Genomic DNA, 17,416 nt, shown 5'->3' on the forward strand with positions numbered 1-17,416 from the left:
GTTCTATGTATAGTTGGGGACAAAAGGAAGCAGCCGTCTCGCGATGAAAATCCAAGTTTAAGTATTACGCCTCGTCGATGATTCGAACTGCAGGAGTCTCCGATGTTTACAGGGAAGTTGATGGGAATGGCATTGTACGAAGTCGAATGGATGCACAAGTTGTGTAGTTTCGGTAAGATAATCTTGTGGCAGTCGCGTAGAATGGTACTCTCTGTTGTTACAGTTGAAGCTTCCGGTTCCGAACGAAAGCTCAGGAATAGCATGAATTCATTAATATGCTTCTGTACCCTGAATCTCTTCGTCGCTCATTGAGCCAGTCGTTTGTTTTCGTTCCTTTTCTCTTGCGAGTCGTCTTCTCTCGACGACGACGACGTCTCGATTGGATTTTATGCAGCGGCTGTTAATTATTCTCTTACGAACCTCTTCCAACTTTCACCCTTCCCACTTTCCTTCTGGGTATGCTTTTATTCCGAACTCCCTGAGCCGTAGAAATATTAATTTCTCGATTTCCTTCGAATCGTTACTTTGCCCTTCCTCTTTGAAGGTCTCTCTTAATTGGTGCGATTAAATTAGACGTAGACAGTCCGTTCGAACGCGTGGAGAGTAGGGACCATCCTCGACAAGAATAAAACGAACTGGCGAACCTGAAGAATCGTGTAATCAACGTTGTAATTACAAATCATTAACCCCAGGATGAAGAATGTCGTCTGGAATAAACAAGAGTCGCATATTGTCCAAACGTAGTCTTCGAAAAAGAATATATTTTTGTCGTAAAGTTTTAAAAAGCTGTGCGATGGTGATTCGTGGACGGTTTGTCCGAATTTGTACGACCGATAGCGCATGTACTTCGCGGCACGTTGACCCAGGCTCAGATCAGACGGCAAACGGGGTTCAACGACCTCGGCTGGATCAAAATAACCCTTGATCCGCCAGACAGTAGTTAATGATTCACGATCGAATTAGAAACCGCTTATTTTATCGAAGTGCACATTTTCCGTATCAGTGTACCCTTTCCTCCAGTTACGACAGCTTCTAGTCGGTGCTTTCGTACAGGAAGCACTTTTTCCTCTTTTTTTCGGGGTGCTGCATTATCCGAGAGAAGCGATTTCGCCCGGTGGTGGTTCGAGGTTTTCCTCCTGGTCGGGGGTGCAAAAATCCGATTAGCGGGGAAGCGGGCCGAGTGCATCGTGTATATAAGGGGTCCGTGCACTGTTCGACTGGAAAAAAATGGGTGTGTTAGTGGTTTCCGATATAATTCACTCTTTCCCCGTCCCACCACTCTGTTTTCCCTTCTACTCGAAACGTTGTCTGTGTACTCGACTACCAGTGACGTCAGCCTCACCCTCGTTCCACTAGACCCGTGTACCTTATTAATTTATGCGAACGTCGACTAGATTTCGTGCCTCTTGACCGCCTCTTACTGTTTCCACTTTCTTTTCCTTGCTTCCACGTTCCTTTCTTCTCTCCGCGTACTCATCGTTCCGTTTTTCTTTCAAATCGCGCATTGTTTTATTCCCGCTTCGAGCTGATCCTTCTACCCGGGGTAGCTTGTTTTCCGGAAATTCTGTTTTCCTGAATACTATGAAATTCAAGCGGTATATTGTAAATTGCGCGGAATGCTGTTATGAACGACGGGAATAAATTTAATTCGCCGTTTGTTACGGCTGCGGTTGTTGTATCTTTGTTACGAGTATCGCAGAAATTGATGGCAAAATATTTTTTTGCCTTTTGCACGGTCTGTTTCTTTTCGTTTTGCTTCTGCTATTAATTCTGTTAGCTATAACGGAGTTGACTGCATAGCTCTTCCTCTGTGGACGCGTTATTACGAAACTATGACGTTATTATGGAATTACGAAACTAAGGAACTAGGTTTATACAGAGTATAGAATATAAGTAGGATACTTGAGAGAGTTAGCGAGCTAGAGAATATACAGTACTTCGTGTTGACTGAACAGAAATAGTTCAGCGCAGGTACTCGAAGTAATTAACCCCTTTAATGCCAAGAAGAATTCTAGTCGTCTAGAATTTTCAAATTTGCTTTCACAGTTTATCTCCCATACTCCGTTATCGTTTCCCTTTTCGTCGTTGTTGATCTATACGATACTACTTTCGCGGTGAACGTACTCTGCAAAATTGACATTTGTCTTTCCGAGGGAGCACGTGGTTCGGTGTGAGATAAGAAATGCATATTGTTTAAATTCGTGTTCAAGACGCGAGAAGGAAGCAGTCTCGAGTTGTTACGAGCGATGAAAAAAGAACGCGGAACGGAAACGATTCGAAGGAACTCGACCGATTTTATCCACGTTTGATCATTTCTTCTCTCTCTCTCTCTTTCTGTCGTACACAACGAGAAAGACTTCCCTGGAATAGGAAGAAAACGGAGTCTCCGAATGACGAAGGTTATGCGAAGAGAATGAGAATCTCGTGACGGTATTAGCCAGGGAATTTTCTATTTCAGATTCCGCGAATCCATTTTATCTTAAACTTCGTAATTCCATACTGCCAGACCTGACCTCGTCCACGAAGGAATTCACCCTCGCGACCTTTCATCCTCACAGGGATTCCTCGCCTTCTTCGTCTCCTTCTCCTCCTCTTTCCCGCTTTTACTCTTCGTCTGGGTCAACTTTGCTCGCGGCTTGGACAAACAGACAATTCTTATTCAACGAATGGCTTCTGTTTTTTTTTTTAATCTTACGGACACAAGAATCCATAACTTGGAGCTACTCCGATAGAAATATCGTGCTCGTAATTTGATAGTTAACGCTATTCTTACCCGATACAAACTTTCCATGGTCTACGAAACACGGTTGAGTCGGGATAATATAATTTGCGTCTGAAAGGTGAATTTGGAGCGCAAAAAGGTGAAATCGTGTCACTGAATTACCGCGGTAATATCTGAAAGACCCGAGGAAACTTTGGGCGAATTCTATGTAAAAATATCGCGAAAGTATCTCACTGGTAAAACAACGTGGAAGGAAGTTTAAAGTCGCTCGGGACCCTCCCGTCGGATATCTCAAAATATAATAGCAAGTTCTCGGGGGGAAAGGAACAAAAATGCCAACTACCAGTGTTCCCTCTCTCGAGGGAAGTCGGCTTCTGACGCATAACTCGCGCGCTTCCTGCAACCAACACACAAATACACCTTAAAATTAGCGCGGTCTCTGCTCGGCTGCAACTGCGTTTATACTTTGCAAACACACTCGACCCATTAGCCGCTACATTTCCTTCGTCGAGAATTGGTAACGCAACGAGCCTTCTCCCTATGTTGATGCAATGGAGCCAACGAGTTACCTGCAACCGCGTCGCTTTGCGACTTTTATGCGCGCACCTGCATATTTCGGTGCAAACATCACCCTCGTTACGTTATTTCCGTCACTCCGTGTTTCGCCATCGAAACAATTGAACGAAACAAAGATTCTCGGAACAGCGGTTGCACGAGTGGGATCGAAAGGTCTTTCGCTTCGAATCGAGCGCAATTTAGTTTAGAAGAAAATAGTTGCTTGAACCTAAGATTGAAGACACTAATCTATTTTACGCGATTCTCTACAAGTTTAAGTTGCTTCGTATTGTTTTCCGTCTGAATGTTGGATCCACGCTGCGAGCTTTTCCTTCGTTAATCATTTTCTTTGCCACGAGTGCTCCCTTTTCTCTCTTCGTTCCTTTAAAACCAAGAATAGCAAGAATTTCTTGAGAATTTCTAACGAGCATCGCCATGTATTGTTTGCAAAACCATAAATTATTGAAATAAATGTTACGTTTTCCTGCCCTCCCTGACGCCGACATTTATCACGTTACGTTTACAGCCGTCCAATTAAGAATCGTGTCATTCAACGATTACGTTGCATGCCTCGAGTTGGAGCCACTTAGAGAAGCAACGTTGCAAATGGCGTGGTGTTCGATGTTCGTGATTCGAACGGTAGAAAAATCCGTTTGAACGTCGACAAACGAACGTACGGAATCGCGGTATGTTCGTGTCGTGTCCCGAAACAATTATCCAGCCTTACGTCCATCTTCCGTCACGTTAACGGCGATAGGAATCGTTGCCGGCGAACAGTTGTACGAAAATTAATTTCCGAAGCCACGGCATTGTCAAATTTTCGGAGCGAAGGGGCAGAACAAGAAAAGCGAATCGGTGCGTGCATCCTCGAGGTATTATTCGTTTTCCTTTCGCGGGGCGGTAGCGTTTCGAAGCACGGGCGCATTATAAGCAGCCCCCGTAGGTTCGCGTACGTCCACAGGGTAATTCTCGCATTCCAAAGGTTGTTGGCGAAGGGTAGAGGAAGTGGCAAGAGTCGACGAGGAGAGGCGAACAAGGTGGATCGACGTCGGTGTGTGTACACGACTCGACAGCGGATCCAACCAGCCTCGCTTCGTAATTGAATCACGCTCGGAGCCGGCGAGGCGTAAAACGTGGATTAAATACGACGCATACGTGGAAACGAAGTCAGCACTCGCAGGGTTCGTCGAGTAGACCCGGTGAAAGGAACTCGGGGCTCGAGTGCCCGCTGTGGCGAGACTCGTCGAGACTTTAAACGTTGAAAAAGCACGAATACCGCCGTTCTTGCGATTTACCTGCATACGAACTGGATTCTTTCGCTCGCTAAGCGTACGGCTTTTTTGCCGAATTCGGCTAACCAAACCGGTCAACGAACCCTCCTTTAAACTTCCTATTGAGAACGGCTGCCGTCTGCGTTCCAACCCTTTGATACTCCGACGTTGTTTCTCGAACACAAATCTCTAATTAAACGTTTCTTACTCCGTGGAAATTTCGGACGAACCGGCGTATCGAGTGAACGTAAGTAAATTAAGGGTGGAATTAAGGGTGGACAATAAGTTGTTTCGCGAAGAATTATCAAAGACAACGTCGAAAACTAATTAGTTGGAACGTGTTCGATGTTTCGGTTAAAGTACGCTATAATCGTCGGATTTTATTTTTCGTCGCATCGCTTTGAGCCCTCGGACTCGTTTGCGGATCGTTTTTGAACGGTTGAACAGGAAACACGCGCAACGAATCGAACGTATCGGAACCGTGCGTTTGATCATCGCGATCGAAGACCCGTGTATGGAGTCCGGAATGAATCCGATTTGACCCTTTGATTCTCCGTTTTTCAAGCCGAACTAATTGCACGAAGTTTAAAAGCGACATTCGTTTGATAGTCTCGCGTCAATTTTTTCCAATTCTCCCTTTGCGTGTCTCCTCTTTACTGTTTATTCGAATTTCCAATTTGTTCTCCATAGGGTTCGCTAAAGTAGTCTTCGACCGTTAAGCCTCTCGTGAAATCCATTCTTTTTAGAATATTGTGCTGGTTATTTTCGGTTACGTAAAGTTTCTCTTATCGATTTGAACGTTGGATGACCAGTCTACTCGTTTAACTCGTTCCTCGAAAGTTCGAAGACAATGTCGCGAAGCGCGTTGAACAGGTTTACAGAACGGAGTAGGTAGAGGCTGTGACACGCGACGCTCGACGCGATAAATCAGAGCTCGTTTAATAATGAAATTCACTGGGTCTCTCGGCTTCATTGTCGAGCGAGTTTTATCAAAAGCGTCTATTTATCTTTCTTACGAAACAGTTTCAGAACAGTTCGCTCATAAACGGCACCCCAGGCCGGAAAGATTCTCGACTCTCGGGCCGCTTGGACGTGCTCGCTTTTCGCGTGCAAAACTGGGTCACCGAGATTGATGGTTTTTCTTGTATCCTCGAGATCTCCAAATATAGTCTCGAGTAGAGAGGGTGGAGGGTATTCATAAATTTCGCGAACACGCTCAGGTGAATGGCGTCTTACTGGCGTCGCGAACTGTCGAGGTTCCGTCCACTGCGACACAGAAATCGCTGTAGTTTAGGCCGTCTTAGACGCGTACATTTAATCTCTCAACCTTTCTTTGCTCGAATAAAGGATGACTGATCCGTCGAGAAGAATTCTATCGTCGATTTACTTATTTTGGGGGTAATGGTTGTTTTCGAAAAACACGTTCGGAAGAAGAATCGAGAAGCCGGTTATTCGGCAAAGTTATGAATCGAGACGTCGACTGATCGGAACGTTCTGTTTCGATGCTGTATTTTCTTGCTCGACGCATTTATACTTTTCCGGGTCATGATATCCGAAAAATTGAAGAAAACTCCGGACAGCCTCCGTACGTCGATCGTCCGATATCCGGAATCGATGTCCGTACTGCGAAAGGAAAAAATCGAACGATCATGGGCATCGCGTGAACTACCCTCGATACCGCTTCTTTCATCGTCTTCGGTGGCGCATCATAAAACTTTCATAGCTTTCAGAATTTCCAGGAATCGGTCTTTTGCCAGTCAACTCGCGCGAGAGTCGGTGAATACGACCTCTTTCTCGTCGTGTTCGTCTTGTTGAAACGTAGCCGCCGCCACGACCGGAGAAGGACGAAGAAACGTGTCGAGGATAAAAATATCGACGCGGAGGGCTCGGCCCATTACGGACGATTCGGAAAGAACGAACCCTAATTTGAATATCCCTTCCAATCTCGTTACGTATGCAGTTGTCGAATCAGATTTTCCTTCTCGGATCGGCAGCCGCCAATTTTGAACGTTCGCGTAGAACGGCCGGGGCCGATACTGTCGTGCGCTTCGTCGAGCGAACATATTTCTCCGATTTTTTTTTTTCGCGATTCGATCGAGCGGGTTAAAAATGCATGGTGCCTTATCCTGGCCGGTACTTAAACGATGAGTGGTTAATTCTAGCGTACTCGATTGCCATAAAAGTCCTAAGTCAAGAGTTTAATGGGGTTGCCGGAACAGCCACCTCGTCGTAAAGACAGGGGGAACACAGGACTCCACGCCAATCTCTTGTTCGTTACGTGTCTTAAAAATCTACCGATGCCACGGTAGGGCTTGCAATCGGAGCTTACGATTTACCGCGGTAATTACCAAAATTACTGCACCGCATAATGACGGTAATTATCGCCGTAATTCGTGGTAATTGCCGCGGCAATTACTGGGCTCGAATTCCGAAGACCGGCGGAAAGGTCGAGTCGGTAGCTGGTCCCTTCTTTCGTTTTCAACCCCCTGCTATTATCGATTCTATCGTAAGAAAATAGACGGGGGATTATCGGTCTGATATCCCAAGGTCGATTAACAGCCACGCCATACTCGAGACTTTTACTTGACCCTTAGGGTACGAAACTTTATTTCAGGTTTCGCTAGATTGAAAATTCTCCGAGTTTCTTTGTTCGAAAAATTATGAATCGAGTCTGAAGGGCTGCCCAATAACTTCTCGACCTAATAACGGAACAGCGGAGAATTTTTCAATTCGAAAGCAATTTTATTTTATTATTTTTACAGCGACTTCGTGGAAAGTCTGTAAACTGTTTTTTCGCGTTACTTATTCGATTCGTGACAAATTTTCCCGGAAATTTGTACACGAAAGTGTGTAACGTTTCGCCAAAAAAAAAAGGGTAATCGAGACAGTTCGCTAATTGGATCGTTGTTACTTTGTTGCAGAAGCAAGTTGCGAGGAAGGCCTGAAGCTATCCGGACGAGGAGGTGAGTTTGTTCAATGTTCTCGCGCGAGAAAAAGCATGGAAAAGTTAAAGTTTGGGTGAAAGTTAGTTCTAAATTGCGGTTTTCGTGTCGACGACCATTGGTCGCGCATACTCAAGTACCCTTTCAGTAGTTTCCGTTATCCGGCGTCTCTTGGACGTACCGTTTCCCGATATCGCTGGATTAGCGATAACCGATCGCCTCGTTCGCGAATTTTCCTCGATTCGCTTAATCGTTCTAATTCACCGTTTAACGCGAACCCGATGCGCTCAGAACGGACGATGAAAATTTCTTAAACGACGCGAAAGAAAAGCCCTTGACACTGTTTCGTGACGCGGTGCCGCGTCAAATACACTCGATTTTCATCTCGAGCGGAAACCGGAGGAAAAAGCTCGGCCCCTTAATGGTCGCCGTCGTATCGTTGAGCGGTTGGTCGCGTACCCAAAAAGATTTGGCTCGAGGCACGCGAAACGAGATGTACTCGTCTTTTTCGCTTCCTAATGACTCGCGAACAATTTCAATGCGCTTCGAAGACCGACTGGCTTTTCACGAAAAATAACAACTAGCGGATAAGCATCTATAAAGGACGCGGAGAGGTCTTTACCTCCCTCTTAAGGCGCAGTTGGCACGAAAATGGTGGCTCAGGTGGTTGGCCGCGACCCGAATTTTTCGCGCGGCAATTAATTGCTCTTCGAAAACTATCTTTAATCGATTTGGAATGACGAGCAGGTCGAGCCAAGTCGCGATAATTGAAATCTCAGCTTCGGGAAGAATCGGATCGACGCTGTTGAACGCTGCGTTAGCGTCTACTATTTCCTACGATTATAGTTTTCGTTTGATCAGTGTTCGAGTCTCGGAGTCGAATCTTGGGTAAGTGCCCTGTTTGCCCGGGGCCAACAACGCGACGGTGCCGAGCCTGGCAATCAGCGAGGGTGTATGTGATTTCATAGTTTGCCAATATTCTGCAGCGCGCGCGCTTCCCATTTTTATTAGCCCCGCGTTTCATTTGCCGGGATTCGTCGTGACGCGAACGACATTTGGCGAAAAACTTTTCGACGAAATGAACGACAACGGCGTTAATTGTTTGTCCGGCAACAATGCGCGGCTAACGTGACGAAAATTGATGTTGTTGCCGCGTTAATTCCCACGCGGGAAAAGCAATTGTTGCGACGCGCGCGTGGCTATTGCCAATTGGCCACGAAACAGCGGACTTTTTAATTTTATCCCGAGAATCGAGCCTGGAAATTGTGCCAGATGTCGATTCTTTATTCGTTCTCGATTAAAGCGCGTTATCGGTGCTATTTGTTTTATTAGGTTTTCGACGCGATCGAAAGGAGCATAACAGTTGAACGATGCTAATTCGGAAACTATCGAAACCTTAGTTTTCTCTGTTGGATTCGAACGTCGAAAAAGAGGCAGGTGGACTACTAGAATCGTGCCGCAATTTGTCAGAATTTCATTCGCGACACTTATCGCGCACGAGAATTGGTATGCCATTAAAAAAATGAAAAAGACACGTTGAGCGAACACGTTAAAAAGTTGGAGCGATACGTTACAGAACGCATGTAGGAATGAGCGGTATCGTTTTCGGAGAAAATCGATATTTATAGAGTTAGTCGAGTGGTTTCGGTTACGCGGTAGCCGACGAGCTACGCCAGCGAATCGGTTAACTCAAATTTAATATCGTGGCTTCTCCAATTTGGACAGAGGGCTAAAATGAACCGAGCGTTTCGGTTTGATTCTCCAGAATTTCGTTGGCTTCCTCGTATTATGATCCCTGGGCTTCTTTCGACCAATGTTACGCGCAATCCCACAAGTTCGAGCGTTCGAACGGGTCGATCAATATTGGCTGATCGCTCGTTTAATTACCAATACGCCACTTACATTTCCCACGAATCGGCAGCAATTATTAATTGATCAGCTAATCAGAATGTTTGAATCGAAAATGTCTAATTAACGTTTAAAACAATAATTACGATGTTAATCGGTATTCGACGATATAATAAAAGACGCGCGCTCGATATTATTGACTGGTGTTCGGTCATTAGCGAGGGGATTGATCCGGACAACGGTCGAGCATCGTTTGATTTCGCATCGAAACGCGACGTAGAAAAATAATGGCACGTGGAAAGAATTCGTCTGGATCGAGCTTAAAATTCGCGAACGCGAACCCCTTCGTGAATTTTTTTGTATTTATCGTTGCTGGTTCCGTAGCGTGCTGGACACGGGTCCGTTTGACGTCGGACCATTACTTTTGACGCGACCTGTACGTGCATGGCATATCTCCGCGCTTATCCCCCTCGGCTACCGTTGCTGATACCAGTCCAGGACAGAGGGAAAACCCCGTGGGACGTGATTTATTCGTGCTTTCAGGGATCCTTTAAAAGGACCTTTCGCTTCTTTCTCGCGAAAATGTATCAGCCCTAGTTTTCCCCCGCGATCATCTTTTTATTATGTTTTTTCAACGTTCGTCTCGCTTCTCCGGTGTCATTTTTCTTTCGAACGTCAGAAATGCGAGGCATTCGATAACGTTTGCGAAGTACAGAGGGGTCCATGATGTCTAATGAACTCTTAAAAGTTTTTAGTCGAGATCACCCTGTTCGAGAAGTAATTTTTATTCCGCGTCGAGATCGAGATTCCTTCCGTTTTACCTCGTCACTCCGTTTCGTTGTGTATTTCGATGACTTAACGTTGTTAGCGTGTTTCGTGACGATCGTGAACTTTCGGGGATGATCCACAGCTGCGACGTGAACTTGATTGAAAGCAACCTCGCGTTTGCGAGCTCTTGTACAAACCTTCGGAGCAAACATAGACGAGAACGAGTTACATTATACATGAAAGTCAGCCCAGTGACGTTTCGGTAACTGCAGGGAATGTGGAATTTAATGTTGGCCCAGAAATATTTCAGAATTTTTTCAAGAATGTCTACACGAACGATTCCTCGTCGATAACGGCGCGTACGTTTTGCGGCACATAATTGCGCGTTTACGTACAAAGGGGGGAATTATCGGTTTATAGCGATGTTTAAATTGAAGCTTCGAAACGCGGTGAAACGCTGAACGGAGGATAATCCGCGTGACGTCAATGGCGAGGCGCGGGTCAAAGCTAAAGCGCGAGGAAAATAAATGGAAAAAAAGAGAAAGAAAACGAAAAATCCGTCCGGAACGAATTTTTTTCCGGGAAAGGTTGAAAAGTGTACGCGTTGACCGTTGCGCGAGCGGTCTCTTTACAATGGGACCCTGTAGTCCGCGGTTGTTACCCTTTTTTCCCTTTCCAGCTCGCCGCCGGAGAATAACCCGCGCGAAGAAAGCAGCCGGCATGTAATTAAAAATGTAAATGAGCGTAATTACTGGGCGAAGATGTGGCTAATAGCGGTGTGTGGCCGCGAGTTCGGCGCGAAACGATGCGCAGAAGCTGAAATTCGAGAAGCACCGCACCCACTTCCGGTACGCCCGAACAATAGCTTTCGTTAAACCGACCACAAGTATTGCCCAGGTGTTTCACGGAATTTTACACCCGTTACTGTTTAACGCGTATTCCATTGAATATTTTAAAAGCAATTTTGTAAACGTATGGGTTGCAAGTCGCTTTCCCTGTAAACTGTAACGGTTGCTACACACCGGTTCTTTTACTTCTGAACCCATAAATTGTAATAAAATATAAAATAAAACAGGCACGAGTTTATTAGCAGTGCTTTTAAACGCGCATTCTGTTGTCAGTTTTATAGGGAAATATGGTTAACGTGCTGGCATTGTTATCAGAGAAAAATACAAAAATTTGTCGAACTAAATGGACGAAATAGCGGTCAGTTTATCAGGCTGTTGCGATTACGAAAAACGGAGAGGCGGTAGTTTCACCGATCGAAGAAAAAAGGGAGCATTGTGCGCAATTTCGGTGTGCCGAGAAGTTGGGAGAAATTTTACGAGACAGTCGAGACCGATACGTTCTCTCTCGTGTAATATACGTTTTCGCGTGGACACGAGTCGCTGCTTCTCCCGCGATTCCTGCAATTCCGTGCACGCGCGAGACGGACCGAACCGAACTCTCTGCAAACAAATGCATTTCCTCGTGAACGCGCTGCCCCTGGCATCCGAATTTTCCACGTAAATCCAAACCCTGCTCTTTCATCGTGCGACGGAATAATGAGTGCTCTCTTGATCCCGTTTTTGGTCAAATCTGTCGGGGAAAAGGGTCTCGAATTGAATTCGGATGGGACCGTTTGCGAGAGCGGATGATCGAAACAATCGTGGTTTCGTTCGAAAGTCCAACGTTTCAAAATTAGATCAGAATGAAAGCCGGACTAATTAATTTTAGGTCGCTATTTCACCAAGTTCCTTCGTACTTATTGTTCCGAAAATACGCTGAAAATTCGGAAGATAAAAAATCTATGACGACAAACTTTTAACGTACAACGGGGAAAGACAATTTATCTACGAACTCGGTAAACGTCGGTAACATCGAACTGTATCGGAGTATTGACTCGACTCGGAATTTTATTTTTTCTTCAATTTCTGGCGTCGACGCTAAAACACGATGTTCGTCGAAACCTGGCCATTCTCGCAGTTTAATGGCTGTTTCTCTTAATTCCGTCGCTTTAACAGCCCCTTTTGCGGCGGGTAAAATTTACGGCGCGGTTTGCGAGCCAAAACGATCCACCAACGACGCGTATTTATCGCGCGACGTGTCACTCGTGTTCGTAGTTGGCGTTTACCAGTCGCGATATCGGTTTTAGAAAATTCCGAAAATAAACCCTCCGCGAATAACGGCTAGAGTCGAGCAGATCGTCTTTTTTCCGCTTTTAAACCGGCAAAGGAGCTTCGTGTTTTCCCAACGGGGAAGCACGTCTGCCGTTGGTTTTTTCGTGGAGCGATGTCAGAAGCACGGAAGGTCCTGGGGTCGACTATAACTCGACGAATCGATGGGTTATATTTTGCCCGATTCGAGAACGTTACGACGCGACTCGATTCGTACATGTCGATACCGTGCCTTGGAAATTGTATCTGGCTCGTTCCTCCAGATTGCAACCCCTTAATTTTCTCATAGGTTTATAGAGAAAGGGAAGATCTAGATGGCTTCCGGAACTTTGGAAATATAGGGTATCGACCAAATACGTCGTTGAAGAAGACGTTTTCGACGAAATGCTAAAAAACGATTTAGGAATAACCTGTTTATAGAACGTTAACGATCCTTGGAATTCCATACGTATCGCACACCTATCTTTCGAAAAGCCAGAAATCTTGTCGCAGAAGCAATTCCCTACTTACCCCTCTGTTATCCCTTTGCGCCAAGAATCTGTCGTTGCTTATTTATGTGAGCGTAACTGGCCGAACAATTTGTAGCCGATATCGTGTGTTCCGGGCAACCGCCCCTTTATATCTCCTCCCTATATTCCGTGCGGATCAGCCGGTCGAAAAGGTTCGCTAAAGCTGTCGTAATAATCGCAATCTCGCGGATGTACGCGCAGTATGGATGGGGCCATAAGTTAGACGGTTCACGGGACTTCCGGTGTAAAGGTGGAATCGCTGGATCTTTTATTAAGAGACCGTAAATCGAGAGAACGGACCCTCGAAAAACCCTGCTCTATTGCCGCTCCATGGAGGAAGCTGGCAGAGAGGCAGAAGGACGAAGAAGAGGTTCTTCTGTTTCACCGTCGAAATACTTACGAGCGGGAAAATCGTCGCGTCACCTGCATGCATCCGTTGGAAATTGATGCTCGACGCTGAATCGACGCGACGATAACATTTGCATGCGCCACCTGGAGCTGCGCGTGAACGAGTCAACCTAACTAAATAACGAAGTTTATGCGGTAACATTTTATTCGAGCGACCCCGACAAATTGTTCGATTAAAAACAGTTAACGTCTCTCGCGTTCGTTGTTTTTCTTTTTCGGCTCGCGTAATTTCCACGCGCCTCGACTAAATATGTATATTTATCGAGTAATATCGTAGCAAGTTGCCACCGATCGTTTTTAATCGAGGGGCAAGAAATTGGCAATTTTGCGAGCGAGATTAATCGCGAATTAGTTGTTTATTTGCGGTGAGAGCGTTCATGTGCAAACGACGATTAATGGATCCGTTTCTAGATTCGAGATATCGTTGCGAGAAAACGCTAGCGATATTCGTGTCAGTATCGATAGTCGAGAAATAGGGATGTACTTTATCTCGAGGCGCAGGAAGATAAAGGATCATGCGAAACAGCCACGTGCCGTGCACGATAATGGCCGTTATTAACGCGGTAGTCGAAGAGCGCGTCTATCGCAACGAAATTAACGTTGTGTTTCATAGGTTTCCGTGGTTTCAGACGAAGAGGACCTACAAGTATCGACACTAGTCTACGAGCTGAAACTTCATCTCGCGCGAACATAGAAGCGTCATTTTGGTCTCGAAACTCGTTGATCGTCGCGGTAATTGTGCTGAAGTAAAAGCGGAGAAACAGAGAAGGGTTGGATATTTTAGCTGGCAACTACAATGCAGCTTCTCCCTGCTATACAAAATTGAATGGTTCATTACCATTTTCTGATGCGACCAATTAAAAATTGAATATTCGCTAATGGATCATACTTTGTTATAAATTGATTTATCCATTGTTTATTTCGACGAGGTGCCAAACACTTTGCACGAGAAATATTCATGAACCGTTTACGTGGTCATTTTCATTGTGTTTTAAATTTCAAATCGGCACGATGTAGGTACACGCAGTTTTGCGATATTTTTGTACCATTAAACCGTATCATATTTTCCATGTATCGATTACGACCATTCGGATAGTTGATACTTGGACCACCCTGATTCGATTACCGATAAAATAAAATTACCGTATTCCGCGATATTTATTGTAGCTTTTTGTAAAATGGACATACCGTATAGAGCATTTAAGTACAGAAATTTGATCGCGAGCGATCGACGCGACGCGGGAATCAAAGCGTAAAAGTTAGTATTCGCTGAGGAAATAGGTCTCGCGAATGCTGCCCTGATAGCGACTGCAGGAAATATCAAAGAGAGAAGCAAAACGTCGCCTGTCAAAGCAACTAAGTTCTCGGCTTAAGGTGTTCCAGCGATATGGGATTGAATAGAGGCTGGCAAGAAGGGTAAACTGGTGGACCAAGATAGAGCGCGAACTTGTCCAAGCCGAACACAACGCACGGCGTTCGCGCGAGCTCGTCAAAGCGGAACAAAGCGTGCTCCCGATGAGCTGACTCGGCGATTTCTCGCTCGAATCTAGCCGAAACTAGCTCGCTAATATTACCCTGCAATCGCTGTACCGGAGCATCCGGCCTTTACAGAGGCGCGGATGGCCACTTGACCCGTTCTGGCTAGTCGGCTCAGGCACCGTTATTGATTCCAGCGAAAAAAAAGAGAGAAATAGGAACGGGAGCGACCGTGGCGGAAACGGGACAAAACAACGAACGGCCGAAAGAAAATCGTCGAACAAACGGGAGCGGCGCGCGTAGAAAAAACACGGAACGGGGGAGAAACAGGAGTAGAACACAGGGAAGAATCAAGACGGATGTGTTATTGTTTTAAAGGAACTGACACTGTACAGCTGGAAATAGAAAAATAGACGGGAAATGGTGTGCGAGCACGACTCGAGGAACACGAGAGGCGCGCTAGATTGGGTTACCTTCAATCGACTGCAACACGCCGCCATAAAACTGCAACCATCTTTTTAACAAAACGGTGCTGACAGCTCAAACAAATCGATATTTTTGCAGGAGAGTTATTGAAATCATGAAAAATAGCGACTGTTTCGATATAATTTACCGTCTTACGAAACGATTCAAATGTACGTTCGAGTGCAAGCTTCGTCTATAACTTGGTGGCTATGAAGCAACAGAAAAAGAAAAGAAAATGTTGAAAGATTAAATTTTTCTGTAAATATTAATAAAAGAATGGACGTATCGCGATTAAATCGATCGTACGAGCTTCGGAACGCGGTTTGTTCTCTTGGCTGCGCAATACAATTCACTCTTTAAAGTAAGTTGACCGCGCTTTGAGGGAAATCGTTTCATTCGCTTCTATCGGGACACATTCAATTTACCGCGTGGCTACTTTTATTTCCAATAAGCTCGCGGACCCGCGTTTCCCTTTGGATGGCTCGAGGTCGAACGGATCAAAGGTTCTCTCTTCCCGTTGCGGCCAGAAAGCGGAGAAGAAGTTTGCTCGATTTATTACAGCTGTATACCGGTTCCGAGTATATTTGCTCGTCGAGAACACGGCGTTAACGATCCGCGACGATTCGACCAAACCGAGACGAGTTCCTGTTATCGTATTTCGACGAGTCTTCTTCGCCACTTAGCCGATAAGACCCGTATGAAAGGAATCGAACGTGTACGAGACGTCGCTCGACACTTTCGAGATCAATTTATGTCAGGAAAATAATCGAGAAAGACTCGAGACGCGATTCTCTCGCGCATTTAAAAACATCCTGCTCGATCGAACCGAAGGGGAATAAAAAGAAAGCGATCCAAGGCGGTAAACGGCGAGCCAATGAAACGGAGAAGGCAAGAGGAACAAGGATGAGAGTTTAAGCAACTTGACCCAATTCGTAAAATGTTTCACCTGGACGAGATTGCCCCCACTCTGTTGGTCCGCACCCTCTTGACGTCACAGATGCACTCGGTGACGTCACGCCGCAACGTCACTGCACCGCCAGTTGCCCCGGGTCAGGGGTCGTTGCCAGGAACGTAGCCGTGCACCGGGGCATCGGTGACGCGCAACTCGCTTCCGTTGCACGCGCAAGATATTAGCCGTGTGCAATTAATTACCGGCTCAGCGTCGGGACGCGTCGATACATTGATTACGTTCCCGGATATACAGCCTGTTTCGTCCAGTCGAATCGATGTACGAACTTCTTTTCGGAAGCCGGAAATAAATAACCGTGAGGCGTAGGTTCGTTTAAAAAACGACTCGCGAAAATGATACGAAACACCTTGTACGTTCGCGCGGGTATAAATAGACCGGAGATCGCGATCGATCGCATCGACTGTTGGCGCCGACATAATATTTTAATTAATAATATGGATGGAGCGCGAACCGCCAAGTAGGAAAAAAGGAAGAAGTTTACGGAAACTATCCGACACGATCGTCAATCCGCGTCTAGTATAATAACAGCAGCCTGGTCCGCGCGAACTTTCCTTAACGAGTTTATACGTTGTTCGCAACCAACAGAGCCAACATTTGCGATAGCAGCGTGTGCAGGTATTTACATCCGATACTGTTCGCTCTACCGCTACCTAATTATAGGCAAATCTGTCTGTACGCTCGCTCGAACTACACTACGCGGTGACGGGAAATTAAGTAATCGAAACAATTCGCCCAACAAACGAAAAGTGCTCGGAACGTTCGATGTTTAATTTAGAATTCTGAAACGATTCGATCGATGATCTACGCTCGCGTCGTTAAATATACGCTTTTTCGACCACCCCTTACGAAATAAGGCGAACGATACAAACGTAGGGCGGGCTCGCGTTTCGGCTAAACGGTCATCGCTTTATGAGTGGCCTCGTTATCGAAATGCGATAATTTGTTTAGCCAACCACGAAATCGCTCTTCCCGTCCCTCGATATCCTCTTCCTCCCTTCTGTACGCGCTCCTGTCAGCCGTTCGGCGCCGTGTTATCGTGCGCTTGACAACACTGACACTTTGGCGTCATTACGATGTAAATGAACGCGGAGTGTCAATACTGGTCGGCCTCGGTTGACCTGTTCATTATTTTCCGTGGTCAGGCATCGTCCGTCGACCCAGTATACCCGTGTACCGGCTAGAAATATCATCCGGTTTATTCACGCTGAGCATCGAACACGCTTCCGTCGACCGACGGAACATCCTGCTTCTCGATCGATTTCCAATAGTTCGTTTCTTCTTTTAAACCACGTTTTTTTTCTTTCTTCCCTTCTTTTGTTTACACTG

General features: G+C 45.8%; 1 protein-coding gene across 27 annotated transcripts in view; it reads left to right on the forward strand.

The window, feature by feature from the left end:
• The window catches only part of LOC100878007 (protein turtle), a 136,890-nt gene that overhangs the window by 26,267 nt on the left and 93,207 nt on the right, over positions 1-17,416 (forward strand). For all 27 annotated transcript variants that reach the window (XR_013038725.1, XR_013038723.1, XR_013038722.1 and 24 more), the window contains one exon: positions 7,470-7,511. The gene's annotated coding sequence lies outside the window, so the exon portion shown is untranslated. The remainder of the gene's footprint in view (positions 1-7,469; positions 7,512-17,416) is intronic.

The sequence above is a fragment of the Megachile rotundata genome, chromosome 7 (genome assembly GCF_050947335.1).
Source record: "Megachile rotundata isolate GNS110a chromosome 7, iyMegRotu1, whole genome shotgun sequence".
Lineage (NCBI taxonomy): Eukaryota > Metazoa > Arthropoda > Insecta > Hymenoptera > Megachilidae > Megachile > Megachile rotundata.